Source organism: Prionailurus viverrinus, chromosome E2 (genome assembly GCF_022837055.1).
Source record: "Prionailurus viverrinus isolate Anna chromosome E2, UM_Priviv_1.0, whole genome shotgun sequence".
In the NCBI taxonomy this organism is placed as follows: Eukaryota; Metazoa; Chordata; class Mammalia; order Carnivora; family Felidae; genus Prionailurus; species Prionailurus viverrinus.
The window spans coordinates 40,037,671-40,058,577 of record NC_062575.1 but is presented as its reverse complement, the minus strand read 5'-3'; the positions used below and the strand labels follow the sequence as shown (position 1 = coordinate 40,058,577).

Below are 20,907 nucleotides of genomic sequence, written 5' to 3'. Positions count from 1 at the left end.
AAAATAAACAAAAGACTTTGGTGATTATATGTCAATGTACGTTCATCAGTTGTAACAAATGTACCACGCTGGTGGGGGACGTTAATAATGGAGGAGTGCTGTGCATGTGTGGGGGCTGGAGGGGCATGTTGGTAATCTCTGTATCTTCTCAATTTAGCAATGAGCCTAAAACTGCTCTAAAAATTGTCAATTAAAAGCAATTTTTAAGTGTCAGGGGAAGCATCAGTGGCACACGGCACTCTGTGCTAGCACGGGAAATGCAGGGCACATGAAGGGCTGGCTGTCCTTAAGAAAATGTTTTAAAAAGCAAACCAGGAGCTTCCAGATGGAGCAGACCCTAGGCTGCTGCCTGTAACCAGGCTTAGAGAGAGAACCCAACGTCCCCAAATCACACACCCTCAGCCACTTCCCAGGGTATTACCAATGGAGTCATCATGGGGCGACCGCTTTGTGCCAGGTGGGGTTATAAAGGGCTCCATTGCCAAATGTTGTAACTGATGCATCGGTCTGCCTCCTGAGAAGCTTATGATTAATTTTTTGTTACTTGATAATCATCATACCAAGAAAAAAAATTTTTTTGACCTCAGGTATAGAAATGTACCAACACTGTGCTGTGTTTCTAGAGAGAGCAAAATTAAGCTGATGAATTATACTTCCTTGCACAGATCTATAAGTGGTGCCCTCATATTTTTCTAATTTGTCTCTCTCATTCTTGTTTCACTCTGTCCTCAATGATACAAGCAGCCAAGTGGTACCATTGCTCATTATTTACATGCAAACCAGGACTCCAGGGTTAGAGTCATCTATTCTCTGGAGGAAGTGAGGTCGGTGTTCTCTTCTGCCAGCTGCATATATTATTGACCTGGTGGCCCTCCCAGCCCTTAGGGCTTCCTGGTCCGTCCTCCCCGTAAGTGCGCCCTGGGCATTGTAGCAACATATACCATATATCATCATAATGTAAAAGCAACCTCAGGGACTGAAGAATTACTTTCCCTAGCTTCCCTCTAATGCCTCCTGACTGTGCTGGCCTGTGCTGAGGGCCTGGAGCTCCACACAAGCACAAGCAAACCCGTCTTCACACAACCTGGGAGGATCAGAGACAGGCAAAGGCAAGGCAAAACTAATCCCATTTTTCAGGCGGCAAAACCAAGCTTCTACAATTGGAATAAGGGGTCATCTAGATGGGTGAACCACCTGCCTCCCTAGCCATTTTTAGGGTCTACACAGTTGTTTCTCGTTTTTAAATTTATAAGTAGTGTTAACTCCCTATAAGATATGTCACTTGTAAATACCTTCTCCCATTCAGTAGGTTGTCTTCTTGTTTTGTTGATTATTTTCTTCTCCGTGCCAACAGCTTTTTGTTTTGATGCAGTCCCAACACTTTTCTTTTAATCCCCCTTGCCTCAGAAGACATATCTAGAAAAATGTCGCTATGGTTGATGTCAGAGAAATTACTGCCTGTACTTTCTTCTAGGATTTTTATGGCTTCAGGTGTCACATTTAGGTCTTTAATCCATTTGAGTTTATTTTTTGTGTATGGTGTAAGAAAGTGGCCCGGTCTCATTCTCTTGCATGTAGCCGTCCAGTTTTCCCAACGCCATTTGTGTAAAGACTTTTTCCCATTGCATGTTCTTGCTCTCTGTGTCCAAGATTAATTTGACTATATAATCGTGTGTTTATTTCTGGGCTCTCTGTTCTGTTCCATTGATCTATGTGTCTGTTTGTGTGCCAGTACCATGTTGTTTTGATTACTACTGCTTTGTTGTATATCTTGAAATCCGGGATTGCGGTATTTCCAGGTTTGTTCTTCCTTCTCAAGATTACTTTGACTATTCAGGGTCTTTTGCAGTTCCATGAACATTTTAGGATTATTTGTCCTAGCTCTGTGAAAAATGCTCTTGGTCTTTTGATAGGGATTGCATTAGACGTGTGGATTACTTTGGGTAATATGAACATTTTAGCTCAACATCACTGATCATCAGGGAAATGGAAACCAAAGCCACAATGAGATATCACTTCATACCTGTCAGAATGACTAAAATCAACAACACGAGAGACAGCAAGTGTTGGTGAGGATGTGCGAAAAAGGAATTTTGTACATTGTTAGTAGAAATGCAAACTTGTGTAGCCACTGTGGAAAACAATATGGGGCTTGCTCAAAAAATTAAAGATAGAATTATCATATGACCCAGTAATTCCACTACTGGCTATTTACACAAAGGAAATGAAAACATTCATTCAAAAAGATATATGCATCCTATGTTTACCGCAGCATTATTCACAATAGCCAAGATATGGAAACAACCCAAGTGTCCGTCGATAGATGAATGGATAAAGAAGATGCGGTACACACACACACACACACACACACACAGAAATATTACTCAGCCAAAAAAGTGAAATCTTGCCATTTGCAAAAACATGAAATGAGCTAGAGAGTATACTGCTAAGTGAAGAAGTCAGTCAGGGAAAGACAAATACCATATGATTTCACTCATATGTGGAATTTAAGAAGCAAAACACACAAATGGAGGGGAAAAAAAGACAGTTAAAAAAAAAACCCAGACTGTTAATGGGTCACCTGGTTGGCTCAGTTGGTTAAGCATCCGACTTCAGCTCAAGTCATAATCTTGTGGTTCATGATTTCCAGCCCTGCGTTGGGCTCTGTGCTGACAGCTTGGAGTCTGGAGCCTGCTTCAGATTCTGTGTCTCCCCCCGTCCCTCTGCCCCTCCCCTGCTCACACACTCTCTCTCTCTCCCTCTCTCTGAAAAATAAATAAACATTAAAAAAATTTAATTGAAAAAATTTTAAAAAACCAGACTGTTAAATGTAGAGAACAAATGGTGGTTACCAGAGTGGAGGTCAGTGAGGACGGGTTAAATAGATGAAGGGAGTACACTTATTGTAATCAGCACTGAGTAATATACAAAAATGTTGATTCACTATATTTTATATCTGAAACGAATATAATGTTGTATGTTAATTTTACTTGTAATTTTAAAATATTACAAGTATTAAGGGAGATACATAGTATGGTGCTCTTTCGTTATGGTTTTCTTCTTTTTCCAAGTGAAAATCATCTTCTTTGTTTTTCTAAAGTACAAGATAATACATGATCACAAGAGAAAAATCAGAAAATACAGCAAAGCAGAAAGAAGCTAAGGAAATCCATAATTCCATATAGTCAGGGAAAAGATAATTATCCTTTCTATGTAGGTCACTCAATATCCCTTTATTTCATTCATTCATTCATTTTACAAGCGTGTTTTGAGCTCCTGATATGTGCCAGCTTCTCTGTGTTACATATAAAGTCATCAAACAATGGCTCCTACCCCAAAAGAGATCAACCTAGTAGAGACAGTGAAATGAGCAATTATACTCAAAGATTTTCTGTACATACAAATATGTACAGATATTCTTTACAAAAATGGGATCACATCATAAATGCTATTAACCTTATTTTTGGCCTCATATATCAGATAAAAGATTTTCATGTCAATAGAGTCCCTTCAGAACAACAAAAACAAACTCTAAGACTAAAGCTAACAAGAATTGAGCAAAACCTACCTGAAGAAAACCGAATAATTTTTAAGTATTTCTAAAAATCAAGATGTAAATCAGGTGCAATGACTCAACGTTGTCAGACTATGATTCTCTACATATCAACCTATATATGGGGCACCTGGGTGGTTCAGTCTGTTAAGCATCCGACTTCAGCTCAAGTCATGATCTCATGGCTAATGGGTTCAAGCCCTGCATCGGTCTCCATGCTGACAGCTCAGAGCCTGGAGCTTGCTTCAGATTCTGTGTCTCCCTCTCTCTCTCTGCCCATCCCCTGATCATGCTCTGTCTCTCTCTGTCTCAAAAATAAATAAAAACATAAAAAAATTAACCTATATATTTGATGCAATCCCAAACAAAATCCACGTAGATTTTCTTATGAATTTGTTAATATTCTCAAGTTCATCTGGAAGTGCAAATACCAAGAATAAAAAATATGTCTGAAGAGCACTAGGAAGTATTTTGCGCAAAAAACAAAATATGGCTTAAGACATTAGCAATCGAACAGCACAGTATTGTCAGAAGACTATGAGACCTCAGTGGAATAGGATGGAAATTCTAGAAACAACTCATAAATTTAGTTTTAATTTGACATTTCAAATTAAAGAAGTAATAATGGAGTATTTGATAAACACTATTGGAATAATCACCTATTGTTTGGAAAAGGAACCTTATACTTCACTCAAAATAATAACCCAAAACTAATGTCAGATGATTTAAAGATGTAAAATAATAAAAAGTATTATAAAAATAATAGTAGTAAATATGATAGAATTTTTTTGTTTTTTTAATGTTTGTTTATTTTTGAGAGAGAGTGTGTATGCATGTGCAGGGAAGGAGGAGAGAGATGGACAGAAAGGATTCCAAGCAGGTTCTGCACTAACAGTGCAGACTCCCAATGCAGGGCTTGATCTCAGGAACTACGAGATCATGACCTGAGCTGGAATCAAGAATCAGGCGCTTAACCAACTAAGCCATCAATGCACCCCAAATATGATAGAATTTTTAGGAACTTTTTGGATGGGAAAAGCATTTTTAGGGAACTCTAGTAGATATAAAGAAAAACAAATGAACAGATTTAACTGTGCTTTAAACTTCTCTCCAACAAAGGATACCATAAGGTATCTTTTTAAACTACAAAGTTTAAAAAGAAGTCACAAATTAAAATATTTGTAATATTTTTAGCAGATAAAAGGGTAACATGAAGAATATATAAAAATCTCTTACAGACAATCAGGAAAGGAAAAAATATTTTTATAGAAGAAAAAAAGAACATAAGGGGCAATTCAGAGAAGAAATGTAAGTGGCCAATGCATACATGGAAACTATTAAGCCACCCAGTGCTCAGGGAAATTTAAATAGATATTATATTTCACTTATTAGAGTGATGAAAATTAAATGTTTTAACCTTTAGTGTTGGAACTGTGAGGAAACATAGATGTTTACAAACTGCTGGTGGGAATGTGAATCAGCATAGCTTTGATGAGCATAATTCAAGAATATTATTTAAAATATTCAAATGTGCAAACCCTTAGACTCTACAATTCTTCTAGAGATAAGTCTTCTAGAAGTGCTTTCTAAAGATGAGCCAAGCTTTGTTTAGAATCATTCACTTTGCTAAATGTCCATCCATAGAAAACTGATTAAATGAAGTACCTATAAACTGTGTCAGTCAGCCATAGCTGCTTAACAAAGCACCTCCAGGTCGGTTGAGCGTCCGACTTTGACTCAGGTCATGATCTCATACTCATGGGTTCGAGCCCCATATTGGGCTCTGTGCTGACAGCTCAGAGCCTGGAGCCTGCTTTGGATTCTGTGTCTCTGTCTCTCTCTGCCCCTCCCCCACTCACACTCTGTCCCTCTCTCTCAAAATAAATAAACACAATAATTTAAAAAAATTAAAAACAAAAAAACAAAACATCTCCAAAATTCAGTTAGTGGAAACTGCAATCACCTATTCTCTCTCCTGTATCTGCAGGCTGGCTGGCTGGAAATTGGCTGATCTGGGCTGGGCTCTGTTGAGGGCTTTGCATTAAGCTCTGGGGCCAGAGAGACTGGGCTCTTCTCTGTGGGTTGGGCTCGTGTCTACTCCACAAGGAGTTCTTTTGGTTCTTTGGAAAGATCAGCAAAATTGATAAACATCTAGCTAGACTGATCAAGATAAAAAGAGAAATGGGAAAATTGTTTTGAAAATGACAACTTGCCAAAATTACAAGATATGGCAAAACCTGAATAGTCCTACATATCTATTAATGAAGTGGAATTGGTAGTTTAAAACCTTCCAACAGAGAAAACTCAGGCCTGGACAGTTCACCAGTGATTGCTACCATTGCAAGGAAGAAATAGTACCAATCTTACATAAACCCTTTTGCAAAATAGAAGAGGTCAACATTTCCCAACTAATCTTATGAAACCAGCAAAATCTAATAAAGATATTTAACATTTAAATATCAATCAGCGTAATTTTTCATATTAACAGAATAAAACAAATGATCATTTCGATAAACATAGACTGAGCATTTGCCGTTAGCATTCTTGCCCTTCCAGAGCCTAGATACCTGGACGCTTGCAGGAGCCAGTTCTAACATTCTCCATCCACCTTGCTAGCAAGCAGTTGCCTCCCACTTGCTCCCCTGTAGAGCCACTCCACCCAACCCATCTGCCACTGGGACGGGACCCTCAAAAGTGCTTACTACCATGCCACACCTTGCAGCAGCCCCCATCCATTACCTCTCCAAACGAGCTCCTGCCCTGGGGAGAGGGGAAGATAACCCCCACAACAGTGCACCCATAGTTCCTACAACAATACCTCTTAGCTAGCTGTCCATAGAGCAAGCCCTGCCCTTTGGTGCCCTTGCAGCTGTGGCAGTGGCTAATTGGCAGGAAGAATGCCAGCTCCACCCACTAGTAAGCCCATGGTGGCTACAGCTAGTTTTCTCAAAACTCTGAAAACTATAAGACTCTGATGAAAGAAATTGAAGGTGACATAAACAAATGGAAAGATATACTGTGCTCATGAATTGAAAGAATTAATATTGTTCAAATGTTCTTACTAATCAAAACAATCTACAGATTTAATGCAATCCACACCAAAATACCAACAGCATTTTTCACAGAACTAGAACAAATAATCTTAAAATGTGTACAAAACCACAAAAGACCCTGAATAGCCAAAACAATCTTGAGAAAGAACAAAGCTGGAAATCTCAGATTTCAAACTAGATTACAACACTGCAGTTATCAAAGCAGTATGATACTGGCACAAAAGTAGACATATATATATCAATGGAACAAAATACAAGGCCCAGAAATAAACCCATGCTTAGATGGTCAATTAATCTGTGACAGAGCAGGCAAGAGTATGCAATGGGGAAAAGACAGTCTCTTCAACAAATGGTGTTGGGAAAACTGGACAGCTACATACAAGAGACTGAAACTGGACCACTTTCTTAGACCATCCACAAAAAATAAACTCGAGTGGACTAAAGACCTAAATTTGAGACCAGAAACCATAAAAACTCCAGATGTGAGTACAGGTAGTACTTTCTCTAACAATGGCCCTACCAGTTTCTTTCTAGATGTTTCCTGAGGCAAAGGAAACAAAAGGAAAAGTAAACTATTGGAACTACACCAAAGTAAAAATTTTTACACAGCAAAGGAAGCCATCAACAAAATGAAAAAACAACCTACCAAATGGGAGAAGATATTTACAAATGATATATCCAAAATATAGGGGAAAAAACCCTCGCACAACTCAATATATTTTTTTAAAACCCCAAACAAACAATTCAATTAAAAAATGGGCAGAGGACCTGAATAGACATTTCTCCAAAGAAGACATAAAGCTGGCCATGGATATATGAAAAATGCTAACATCACTAATCATCAGAGAAATGCAGATCAGATCAAAGCTACAATGAGATACCACCTCACACCAGTGATATTGGCTAGATAAGAAATAAGACAAGAAATAATAAGTGTTGATGAGAATGTGGAGAAAAGGTAACCTTTGTGCTTTGTTGGTGGGAATGTAATTTTATGTGACCCCTGTAGAAAACAGTATGGAGAGGTTCCTCAAAAAATTAAAAATAGAAATACAATATGATCCAGTAATTCCACTTGGGTATTTACCCAAAGAAAAGGAAAACACTAATTCAGGGGCCCCCGGTGGCTCAGTCGGTTGAGCGTCCGACTTCAGCTCAGGTCATGATCTCACAGTTTGTGAGTTTGGGCCCCGCATCAAGCTCTGTGCTGACAGCTCAGAGCCTGGAGCCTGCTTCAGATTCTGTGTCTCCCTCTCTCTCTGCCCCATTCCCACTCATGCTCTGTCTCTCTCGTCTTAAAAATAAATAAAACATTAGAAAAAACACTAATTTAAAAAGATATGTGCACCCCTAGGTTTATTGCATCATTTTTTACAATAGCCAAGATGTGGAAGCAACCTAAGTGTCCATCAATAGATGAATGGATAAAAAGACATGGTGTATATATACCATGGAATATTACTCAGCCATAAAAAATGAGATATTGCCATTTGTGACAACATGGATGGAACTAGAGGGTATTGTGCTAAGTGAAATAAAATGGCATCAATAAACATACTTAGCAGTAAATACAACAAAAGACATAAAAGTCTTCTACAATTAAGAGTAAAGAACATTGATTACATGGAAAAACACACCATTTCTGAATTGGAAGTTTGAATACAGCTGACATGTCAATTCCCCCCAAACTTATCTATAGATTAAAGGCAATCCCTGTAAGAATTCCAGCAAGATTTTTTATAGAAATTGACAAACTAATTGTAAAACACATATGGAAATATAAATGACCTGTAAGAGCTAAAGCAATTTTTTAAGGTAAACAAAATTGGAGGATTTGCACAACCTGATTTCAAGTCATACTACAATCTGCATTAATCACACAAGGAGGTATTGGCAAAAGGACAAACAATGAAACAGAATACAGAGTCCAGAAATAGATCCACACATATTTTTTTAAGTCTACTTATTTATTTTGAGAGAGAGTGAGAGTGCACACATCTGTGAGGTGGGGGAGGGGAAATGAGCGAGAGGGAGAGAGAATCCCAAGCAGACTCCATGCTGTCAGCACAGGGACCAACTCGGTCAGACGAACCAACCATGAGATCATGACCTGAGCCAAAATCAAAAGTCGCACACTTAACTGATTGAGCCACCCAGGTGTCCCACACATATATATTTTCAATTGCTTTTGACAAAGATGGCAAGGCAATTTAGTAAGGAAAAAGGAAGTTTTCAACAAATGTAACTATTGAGCATGCATTAGAAAATAAGAACATTGGCCCTTAACTCACATCATACATAAAATTAATTTGATATGGGTCACAGACATAAATGTAAAATTATAAGTGATAAAAATTCTAGATGAAAACACAGGAGAAAATCTTTGTAATTTTAGGGTGGGCAAAGATTTCTTAAAATACAAAAAGCATGAATGATAAAGAAAAAATGATAATCTGCACTTTATCATAATTAAAAATTTTAGCTCTTAGGAAGTCACTCTAACATAATAAAAAGGTTGAGTCACAGACTAGAATGTGACTCGATACATATATCTCACAAAGCATTTAATCACAGACCACAGAACAAATCTTTACAATCAGATATAAAAAGATAAATAACCCAATCAAAAAGATGGACAAAATATTTGAATAGACAACTGATAAAAGAAAATATACAAATGACCAAGGGTCAAATGTAATGGTGCTTAACATCATTGGTCATCAGGGAAATGCAAAAGAAACTATGTATTTAGAATGGCTAAAATAAGAAAAGACTGACAATACCAAGTGTTGACAAGGATATGGAACAAATAGAACTTTCACATGCTGCTGGTGGGAATATAAACTGGCATATTCTTTTTTTGTAAAGTTAAATACACACCTACCTTGCAACCTAGGCATTTCACTATGGTATTTAACTCAATATAAACTGAAACATATAAACTGTGGTAGACAAAATGACCTACTAAGATGTTCAGACCCTAATCCCTGGAATCTATGAATATGGCAAGAGGGGTTTTGCAAATGTAATTAAGGGAGATCATCCTGTATCATACGGGAAAATATGATCACATGAACTCTTAAAAGCAGAGAATTTTCTCCAGCTGGAGTCAGTAGAGATGCAGCAGGAGAGAAGTCAGAGAGATTCTGAGCATATGAAAAATTTGATGTGCCTTTGATGCTTTGAGACACAGGTGGCCATGAGGAAGAGCCAGGGGGCATTCTCTAAGCCCAAAGGCTGGCCTGTGCTGGGAGCTGGCAAAGAAATGAGACCTCAGCCCTACAGCTGCAAGGAAACAGATGAACTTGGACTCTTCCCCACAGAGCTTCCAGATGAGACCCAACGATGTCCAACACCTTGACTTCAGCCTTGGAAACCCTAAGCAGAGGGTCCCAATGAGCAATTCTGTACCCAGACCTCTGACATACAGAATTGTGAGATAGCAAATGGCTACTAATGTTTTGAGCCCTAAATTTCTGGTAATTTGTTTCAGTAGCAATAGAAAACTGATCCATGCCCACAAAGACTTGTACACAGATATTCACTGTTTCTTTGCAACAGTCAAAACCTGGAAGCAACATACATGATATAACAGGGGAACAAAATGTGGTATATCTGTGCAATGGAAAACTACCTGGTCATGAACATGAACAAACCACATGGACAAATGTCAAAATAATTGTGCCACATAAAAGATGCCAGACACATACTGCATAATTCCACTTATGTAAAATCTAGAAAAAGCAAGTTGATCCCTGATAACAGAAAATGGATCAGTGGTTGCTGGGATTGTGGCCGAGAGAGGGAAGGGTGGAGAGAAAGGGGCACGAGGAAACCTTTGGAGGTGATGGAAATATTCTGTCTCAACTGTGGGGCCACTTTCAGAGGTGCATACATCTGCCAACCTCATCAAATTGTATGCTTTAAGTGGATGCTTAAAGTATTTTTTGTGGGTATGGAAATTATACCTGAATTAAGTGGATTAAAAATAGAATTCAGGGGCTCCTGGGTGGCTCAGTCAGTGAAGCATCCAACTTTGGTTCAGATCATGATTTCTCAGTTCATGAGTTCAAGCCCCGTGTCGGGCTCTGTGCTGACAGCTCAGAGCCTGGAGCCTGCTTCAGATTCTATATCTTCCTCTCTCTCTGCCCTTCCCCTGTTCATGCTCTGTCTCTCTCAAAAGTAATTAAACTTTTAAAAAATTTAAAAAAATAGAAATCAAAGGCATTAAGGGGTGCCTTTCAAGAGGGTTTAAAAGAAAGGCATAACAATTTTGACAAAACAACTTTCTCTTCATTTGATTAGAATGACATTAAATCTGACGAGTAATACAAAGGGAATGACCATAATTTCAATAGCGAGCTTTTCTGTCTAGGAACATAGTAGGTCTTTTTTCGTGCTCCGGGACAGTTTAAGCAGCATGGTTATTGTCTGTTCCTTAACGATTTAACTGAGTTCACCCATAAAATAATCTGGGCTAGGTGCCAAGGGAACGGGGTGGATTGTGGCCAGGAAGGACAGGTGTGCTTTCACTTTTTTTTTTCTTTTTTAAAGATTTTATTAAAAGTATTTACAAAGCCATATCCAGACTCCAGATCCGGCTGCCAACAAGACCCTGTTACACTATGGGCACTGGCCGTGGCATAGCAGGTGACTCTGGTTTCCCACCCTTCTGTTCCAAGAGGGGAGCGGTAGGTAGTGTCTCATCTTTGGGTTCCACAATGCTCACGTGATCAGGCAGGGGCTTCTTAGGGCCAGTCTTACCACTTGGGTCCCAGGGAAAAACAGTCTTCACTTTGACGCCCAGCATACCCTGACTCAGCAGCACATGCAGTGTGAAAGTACTAGTTAACAGGGTTCCCCCTGTGAATCATCGGGCTATCCACAAAATTCATGGATTTAGTCCTCTGTCCTCGGAGTTTCCCACAACCCTCAACCTCACAGCCTTTGGCCCCACTCTCCGTGATGAGTGGACGCCACAGCACCGCAAGGCCTCCGCACCGCAAGGCCTCCTAGGAGTTTGTAGGTGGAGACTCTGCCTGGGTGATAGCACACAGACCTCTTGTGGCCACCTTTTCAGCATAAAGCTCTGCACTGACCTCAGAGAAACCAAACCTCTTCTGAACCACAACACTCAATTCCTGGATCCACTGGCCCAAGAACATTCTGCATCCTGGTGACCAAGATAATGATTTCTGTCCTGGTTGGTGTAACTCAGACCTCACCTATAGAATGGCTATCTTCAGTCAGCTCCCGAGTGAGAAACCCATTCAGTTTAACTTTGAAGATGCCATCTTCCGCAAACTTCCTCTTCTTGGAAATTTGTCCTGCCATCTTGCTGCCGTGTGCCACCTAAAGCAAAGGCATGCGCTCACTGTTAATAACAAGGGTGGAGTTTGGATTCAAAGACCAGTGGTTCCCAGTCACTGGTTGATCATGGCCTTCTGAACAGTCTCCGGGTTAGTGATCTCCAGTCAGTTTTAGATGCATGTTTTCAGTCAGATATTTACAAGTGCAGACAGAGCTTTTAGCGAACACTGTAGATGGCCACCCTGTATCTCCTCAGCCCATGGCTGAGTTTGGCAACAGTTAGGGTAGTTCCTTCCCACACAGATGACAGCTTCCACCACCAAGGGTTGTCAGACTAAAGGCTTTTCCAGCACCACCCAAGCTTTTGGGGAGCCTGAAAGTGGCAAAAAGTTAACATCCCAAGAGCAACTCTCAACCAAAGAAGGAAAGTGTCCCAAAGGACAATTTCCCAACTTCCCCATCTCTCTATGGGATGCTTGGAATGCATTCTTCATGAAGCCTCACACAGCCTCTGTGGGAGTGAGCCAACCCATTACTACTGCATCCTTCTCTGTCTCCCTACCCCATGGCCTCCCTCCCACTTCCTGAAAACACCTCCCAGATGAACAACCAACCCGTACCCAGGTCCTTGTCTCTGGGTCTGCTGTATCCTATGGTACTATTTCATTCATTTGTAACAAGACACACACAAAATACACATTTTACAAAGACAAGATAAATAACATTTAAAATAATATATGTATTAACACAATCGTTTTGCTCTCACCCAAATATTAATTATGATATTCCTAGTGAGTGCCAATGTGATTAATTGTTCTTCATTATTTTCGAAAATCTTGATGAACAATTTGTGAGGCAGCAATTCGGAAGCCTGGTTCCTGATACTTGGCTTCATGGTTTTGATAACTAAAAAGGCACTTCAGAAAGCTATGCGAATCCAAATGGGGAACAGGCATCACTAAATCATGTGCTCACTTTCCAGTCTGTCTACCAACTATAGTTTCTGTTAAAACCCAGCCAGGGAATGCTGGTCTTCCCTGATGTGGGTCAGTGTTCTTGCTCACTGATTGGGAAAAACTGCAATTTCATGTTTTCAACTAATTGGATCAAAGCCCATAGAAATCATGCATTTTGGAAGGTTTAGGTCTGGTTAGACAAGTGTACGTATTTGCCAAAACTCATCAAATTGTACCTCTGAAATGAGTGCCTTTGAAGGTGATTTGCTACTGCTTTTCGGGTAGATGAAAAGGTCAGGTAATTTGTTGGTGCCTTGATGGCTAACAGGTTGCTTCGGGATGTGCCCAGAAAAATTTTCTAGGAAATTCAGGCAGTCCCCTAGATGGTTCTCTGCTGCCTTGAGTGAAGCAGAGTTCTTCTGCCTTGGGGCCTGGGAGGCCTTGCAAAGCAGAGATAAGGCTGGGCCGTTGGGGAACTTAGGGCAGAAATAAATCATCTGTCAGGTATGTCTCCCACAACAGATGCTTCCTTTTGGTGGTGTCAGCCTGACCTGACCCTGGGCTCTGCTTCCCCTTCATACGTCTGCCAAGGCCCCCAGGTAGGAAAGACCACTTGCCTGGGCTATATGAAGAACAGATGGAGGCCTGCCAACAGGGAGCAGGGGACCTTGAAGCACACAGGTTCTCCAACCCCCAAAAATGGGACTCTGAATGTGGCTCCTGCTCTCCTCCTCCTTGCCCACGTCCTCCTCCCCAGCTTCCTGCAGGGAGAAGGTTCACTTTTCTCTGTTACCCCAGCTTCAGAGAAGCTCTGCTTGAATTGAAATGGCACCCTGGACTCATCAATGCAGATTCCCTTCCTCTTGACAAAAATGAGAGTGTCACCCCAGGCCTGATTCCTTGCAGAAGTAAGACAGACTGTGGTCCACTCATCAGCTTTGAACCCTACGAGGCTGAAATAGCTGGTCTGCATTGTCTAAATCTCATGAATTAGCCATTGTTTTGTCCTTTTCACAGACAAGGACATGGAGGCTAAGTTGCTTACCTGAAACCCACAGCAGCTGTGCCTCCTACAGGAGCCCAGTCTTGGGAGGGAGGAGACCAGCGTGATGATGGGGTGGATTAAAAGTTGCCTGAAAAGGCACATGGGGCTTCTAGCAATTAGGAAGATACACATTAAAGCAACCATGAGCTACTATTTCATACCCATGAGATAAGAAAAAACATTTAAGCCTAATGATACCATGGGTCAGAGAAGGTCTGGGGAAACCCTCACACATTGTGGTGGGAATGTAAATTTGGCAATAAAGAACAAAGGCAAAGGTGCTATGGCACTTCTGGATGATTCCTAGAGATGCTTACACATGTGGCCAAGGAAACATGAAGAAGGACACTCACTACCTAGAAATCACACGGTGCCTGGCATCAGGCGTCTATGTGTGAGACAGAAATGGCAAAAAGAAAAATGTTAACTGGTGTTTATGATTTTTATGAATTTATTATTATTATCTGATTTTTAAAAATTATTCAAAAATACACAAACAAAAAGGCAACTTAGCCTGGTGTGAAGTTGTACCAATGGCCCACAAATGTAGGCCACATGCTGACCCCAGACTAAATCTCAATTAGAGCCTGGTTTAGGAAACATGAGACTGGGGTCTCAGAGCCTTCGGAAAGTTCTCAGAGTCTGGAGTTGTCCACCAACCAACAGTCCTGATGTCACCAGAAGGCCGATAGAAACAGGCCAGCTCCTTGCCTGCCCTTGGGGGCTCATGGTCTGGTAGGAGACCTGGGTTGCAGGCCTACACTCAGGTCAAGGGCATCACCCTGTCCATAGAGATTAGAAGTGCATGAAGTGAGGGGCACTTGGGTGGCTTAGTCGGTTGAGTGTCCAACTTTGGCTGAGGTCATGCTCTCATGGTTCATGGCTTCGAGTCCCGAGTCGGTCTCTACGCTGACAGCTCAGAGCCCAGAGTGTGCTTCAGATTCTGTGCCTCCTTTTCTCTCTGCCCTTCCCTCGCTCGCATTCTATCTCTCTCTCAAAAATAAACATTTTTAAATACTTAAAAAGAAACAAAGAAGTGCATGATGTGAACACAACTCCATGTCCTGTGAGGAGTCCCATGGCCCTGCTGCAAATTCCCCTGCTCATCTCTGGTGGAGGTGGTTGGCTTCTGCTAAGCTCTTTATTTTTAACTCTGCATCTTTAGTCCAACCCTCAGTCTCCGCTGCTGCCTCCACCCAAACGTGGATGTCGCATCTGCCCCAAGTTTTCCCCTTCCCACTCCAAGGCATGGGTTATGAGAGATCCATAAAAACAAGTTAGATCCAAGGGCACCTTCATGGAGGAGGTGTCCTTCTGGGCCTCACGGAAGGAGAAGACAGAGGGATGGAGGGTTCCAGAGTCTGGGGAAGGTGCTCGGGCACTCATAAACTCAGAGGTGCAACCACAGCAGGAGTATGCCTGGGGCCATCCGGGGAGAGCCATGGGTACCAGGCAAGAAGGGGATTCTTGCCAGAAGGAGCTTGTATCTTCAGTACTAGTCTGGCATGTAAACTTGCTAGAATATATCAACCTGTGCACACCTGCAACTGTTCATTGAGCCACATGCCGGGCCCTGGATGCCACAATGATGCTCAATGTGTCCACACCATGACCCCCTCTCTCGCAGGGTGACCACGTTTACTCCACTTGTCCTCCCTCACAAATCACAAAGGGGCACCCTGGGGTGACCTGTCAGTCAAGAACCAGAGCCTGATTTCTGTCCACCTTCCTGTCCCACAAGCTGCAGAAGCTGCAAGGCCGTGTCCTGCTGCTGACACCGCACACTACCTCATGTGAGCGTCTAGATTGTACCTCTTCTGTTTCTCTCCTGTCCATTAACCGTGACTCTTTGGGTTGCAAGTGCCAGGAAACACAACTCCAACTGGCTAAGGGAAAAAAAAAAAAAGAAAAAGAGGGGAGACTTATTGGCGCAGGTAACTAGACTTTTGGGCACAGCGGAATTGGGGAGCTCAAGCAATGTCGTCGGGACTTGTTCTCTCCTCTGCGTTAGTCTCTGTGTGTGCTGCGGCCCCAGCCTCTGCTCCCAGGACGCCCCAGCAGAAAAGGGGTTCTCTTGCCTTATAGTTCCAGCAAAACCCCCAAGATTACATCCAGATCACATTCCCACCTGGAAGCCTATCACAGGGACGAAGGGGTGGAGCACTACTGGTAGGCCTGGGTCATCTGCCCACTGTGACTCCAGGGAGTGGAGCAGCCCCCAAACCTTAGAGGCTCAAAGTGGGGGCAGAGGGGCTCTTTGAAGGAAAATGGAGATGCCATTATCTGTAGCAGGAACATGCGTGATGTACAGGAAAAAGCAGTACAACTTCTGCCTCGTTTCTGTGCTCCCCGAGTTTAGGGAGGGTCCAGCACAGGGTCTAGGACATGCTCCTCCTTGGTTTATACAATAGATAGACAGGGAGATGCATGGGTCGGGGGGACAGCGGCTACTATCGCTCTACTGCGTCACTTGGGATGTTTGGCCAGAGCAGGGACCTGTGCCACAGGACCACTGTCTGCCCAGAACTGAGACTCCAGCATGAGAGGCAGGAGGGCAGCGTTCTGGAAAGAGGGACAGGAGAGGGGAAAGCGGGGGTCTGGATGGGACATTAGGATAGGACGAGGGCCAGTAAAGTGAATTGTGAAGCTTGACAGCCTCCTTGACTAGTGAAGCCCTGGGAACTAGCCTTGGGTGAAATTGCCATGCAGGCTTGTGTGGGTGCTGGTCTGGGACCATGCAGCCACGCTTGGAAGGGAACAGGGCAGGGGGAGGTCTCTGCAGAGGGGATTCCCGTATCTGGTGCTGCCTACCTGCTTTGGTCCAGCTCCCGGGCTTGGAATCTTCCACCAAGACTCCTCATAGGCCATAGCCGGAACTCCCCTGGGCCTCTTAGCATCCTTTCCTGACACCTCACCAATGGGAGGAGGAGAAGGTCCACCAGACAGGAGCTTCCCTGCCTTGTCCTACCTGGCTTCGCCCTGGGGATGGGGATGGGGGTGGGGAGGAAACGCCATGGACCCAGAGCACTCTATCCAGCCCTCCATCAGCTTTCCCAAGGCCCCGAGACTCCAGACCTACCCTTCCACCAGGCCTTGAAAAAGTCAGAAAACAAAAGACTGAAAAAAGTCTCTGGATGCAGGAGTGAAATACTGGGTCATGAATATGGTAAGTCATCTTATTAGAATTTGCTGATTGATTGATTATAGACTCGCTAATCCCCTGGATTCAAATGTACCTGGAGAATAGGTGAAAACTTGTGAATTCTAGACAAATATCGTAGGACACTGCCAAACCTGTTTTCTTTAAAGGGACTTATCCGATAATTTTTGGCTTTAAATTCTACATGGATATTTCATAAATATCCCATACATTTAATATTTTAACAATTTTACATCATATCTACAGTACTTTAGTACCTGACTTGTATATTTATGTGACTATTGTTAGAAGTGACTAATTGGGTTTGATTAGCTCCATCATTAATATTCTGTCCATAATTTAACATGCTTCAATAAAATACCCTAAAGCAGTGTAATGATTAGATTTCAGGAATATGTGTTTTGCAATTAAGTTCCTCTTGATTTTGATATGCAGATGAAGAAATGGTGGTCTCATTTAAAAAAAAAAACTGCCCTTATTAACTCAGCAGTATACTCTGAAGATTAGGTAAGAAATCCAAGATTTTCTCTTTGTATATGCTAGTTAAAATGTATTTCAATCAAGCCTATGTGGGCAAATCAGATTTGATTAGTTTAAGTTCACAGTCATTCTATCTAAATGAATAATGTGTCACCTAACATTGCAAAAATTTGATTAATAGTTTATCAGTTAATTAAAAACGGGGTTTAATTTTTCTTTTTTAGGAAAATGCAAGGTAGATATTCCTTGTGTTCATCATAAATGCAAATTATTTCAGCTTGAATCTATTGTTCCTTTTTTGCTTCTTAGCCAACTGGCGAGAAAAATAAAGCTCTTGGAAATATCTCTGGGAGGGAGGAGCAGCGAAACTTTCTTTGCTCCCACGGGTGGCTGTCGCCTGTGTCCGGGCTGGGAAGTTTGTTCCAGAAGGAGCGGCTTCCCTGGCTTCTCCAGGCATTTCAGCCCCGTCTCTCCCAAGCCCCATCCCCCTGCAGCCTTTGGCCACAAGACTTTTCCAAATGACAACTTTTTTCACCTTGTTCAGTTTGTCTGTGGGTCCAAGCCAGGAAGCCAAAGGAGTCACTTTCCCCAGGAACCTGAGATCCAACACTAGAGCAAAGGGAACCACCAGGTCACTACTGTCCTCCTAGGGACGGGCTCCCCACAAGCAGTCATTAGAGCCTCAGGGTGCCTCCCTCGCCCTGGGTGGCTCCTTCACTGAAAGGCTGCTGGGTAGACTGAGCCAAGGGTGGTTCTTCCAGGCACTGTCCATGGGAGGCTGGCACTGTGAGGCAGGGAAGCGGAAGGAAGGAGGCCAGTCCAGAGTGGAGGAACGCACACAGTCCTACCGCGGGGACCTGGGACACAGCCCATCCGGAGGACAAGGGAACTGGGCTATTTATCCACAGCTTCTTTTGTCATCGACTGGAGGCTATTCCCTGAGTTGCAACAGCTGGCACTTCCCACCTGTTCTGCACACAGGCGCAGCAGGCCCCCTCGGCCAGGCCATCTCGGGTCCCCAAGCAGAGTGACAGGCACGGGCTCAGCTGCATGCAGGGAACAGCGAATGCTGAAGGGCAGGGGCAGGGCATCCCCAGAACTTCCCACAGGGGTCCTGAGCTGACCGTCTGTCCCGTCCATCCACCCAAATTCACTGTTAGCTCTGGGAGCACCTGCCATCGTCAGCATTTGTCAAGAACAACAAATGCTCATCAGGAAACAACCTTGCCCCAGGCACAATTGTAGGTGCTGTGGCTGCAGCTGTGAACAAATCTGGCCAGGTGAGGGACAAGAGAAAGTCTTGATGGCCGAGGATAGAGAGAGAGAGAGAAGGGAGCCAAGTGGAAATGACATGGGGAGCAGGAGGTGGGCAGGTCACTGCAGCCAGGCTGTCAGACTGCCACCCCCAGTCACCGCAGAGTTCTGCACACGTCAGTGTTACCCTGAAGGCCCCCGGAATCACCCACGGCACAGCATGTATAGTTCCAGGCTCCCAGTTCTGCGCAGTAAAACTTATGTGTGCTCGAGTTTAGGAAACTCCAAGCTGGACCAAAGGATGTATGGGCATTCGAGCCACTCTGCATAAAGATCAATTCCCTGGGAACAAGCCGGGATGGATTCCCCGCCAGCCTGATGCTCCCTGTTCTAACATAGAGCCCTTCTGGCCCCATACACTCAAAAAGATGGGTATGTTGTGGCAAGGAGGGAGGTGATAATGCCCGAACAAGCACTTGGCCCACAGTTGTACTTGGGTAAAGCAGGCTGGATTTGGAGCTAAATCTTGTTTGATCAGACTCACAGCCTTCACGGTGCAAAGAGTCTCTGTCACCCGCTGGCATTCCTGTTGTGGCTGCGCTGGAAAGCTACCTCTCTGGACCTGAATCCTCTTCTCAGAACCCTTCTGGAAGCAGCCCCCAGCCTGGGTTTAGGTTCCGTAGTGGGCGTGCAGGTCAAATATGCAACTGAGGCACGCCTGGGCCTGACTGGGGTGACATGCACTGTTGTTCTGCATTGGGGGTGGGGGGGTGCCGAAGCAGGTGCTGGCATTTTAAAGACCCCCATCCCCCAGGTGACAGCCATGCACATCCAGGATTGAGGAACCCAGGGGCTAGGTGGGGGTCCTGGGAAGAAGATGAGAACCAGATTCTGACCCTGCCGGCCAGGAACTTCTTGGCTGAGCCCCAAGACACCTGTAGAGCAGATCATGCAGACAGAGAACACCCCAGGTCCCAGGGAGTCAGGGAGAGGGCCAACCAAGGAGGAAGCAGGTGTAGAAGCTGGAGCTTCCTGCCACCACAGGAGCTGGGTGTTGGCTAGATTTGTAAAACTGAACTCCTGTCACTCAATCCCAGGGAGCATGGGGACACACTGGGAATAGAAACTTTTCAGAGTCATTTAAGATGCTGGTCGTTTTATTTTATTTTTTATTTTTTTTAAGCTTGTTTATTTATTTTGAGGGAAAGTGTGTGAGCAGGGGAGGGGCAGAGAGAGAGAGAGAGAGAGAGAGAGAGAGAAGGAATCCCAAGCAGGCTCCATGCAGTCAGCGCAGAGCCCAACGTGGGGCTTTAACTCACAAACTGCGAGATCATGACCTGAGCCGAAACCAAGAGTTGGATGCTTATCGAACTGAGCCAGCCAGGAGCCCCGAGCTGCAAGTCATTTTAAATCATCCTCCCCAGGCTCTTGGACAACCCTGGGGTGACTGGGGAGGATGGGGTGCTTCCCAAGGAGGCCAGTCCAGCAACAAGTCCATGGCCTGCCTGATGTGGCTGCTCCGGCTGCCCCCCCCATGGCCCCTCCGCACACAGCTGTGCAGGGCACCCCACCTGCTTCCTCCCTGCAGCCACCCAGCACCCTAGCATGCTCCAGGGAAATGCAGCTTCCCAGCTGGGCACTAGCCATCCTCCGGACCCCCCAGCCCTTAGTCTCTGCCTCTGCCCAGGCTGGAAGTCAGGGATATTTCTGTTCTTCCTATTTATGGGATATACGAATACCCGAAGACAGGGCCTGTTAAGGGCAGGCTAGGGCAAAGGGAAGGAGAACCTTTTCTCCCAGGCCATCCATTCCTGATGAACATCATAGTGTTGCCACTGTGTCCAGTGAGGGTTTCCAGGGAGTCTCTGTGTGTCTGTTGAAAACCACTGAATTGCTTTATGTAAATGTATTCAGTTTACCTTAACTTGTGTAACCTTGCTTTGGCATTTTGTTATGACAATATACTGGACGCTTGCACAAGTGGAAGTGGCCCAGGCTTCTCCTGACCCTTGGGAGGCCCAGGCTTGAGGGCCATGTCCTAGAGAAGACTCTGGGTAGAAAGAGGAACCCTACTGGGAGGAGGCAGTAATTATGGC

General features: G+C 43.7%; 1 pseudogene; it reads right to left on the bottom strand.

Moving 5' to 3' along the window:
* Positions 1–11,224: 11,224 nt before the first annotated feature.
* The window catches only part of LOC125152552 (40S ribosomal protein S3-like), a 31,781-nt pseudogene continuing 22,098 nt past the window's right edge, over positions 11,225–20,907 (bottom strand).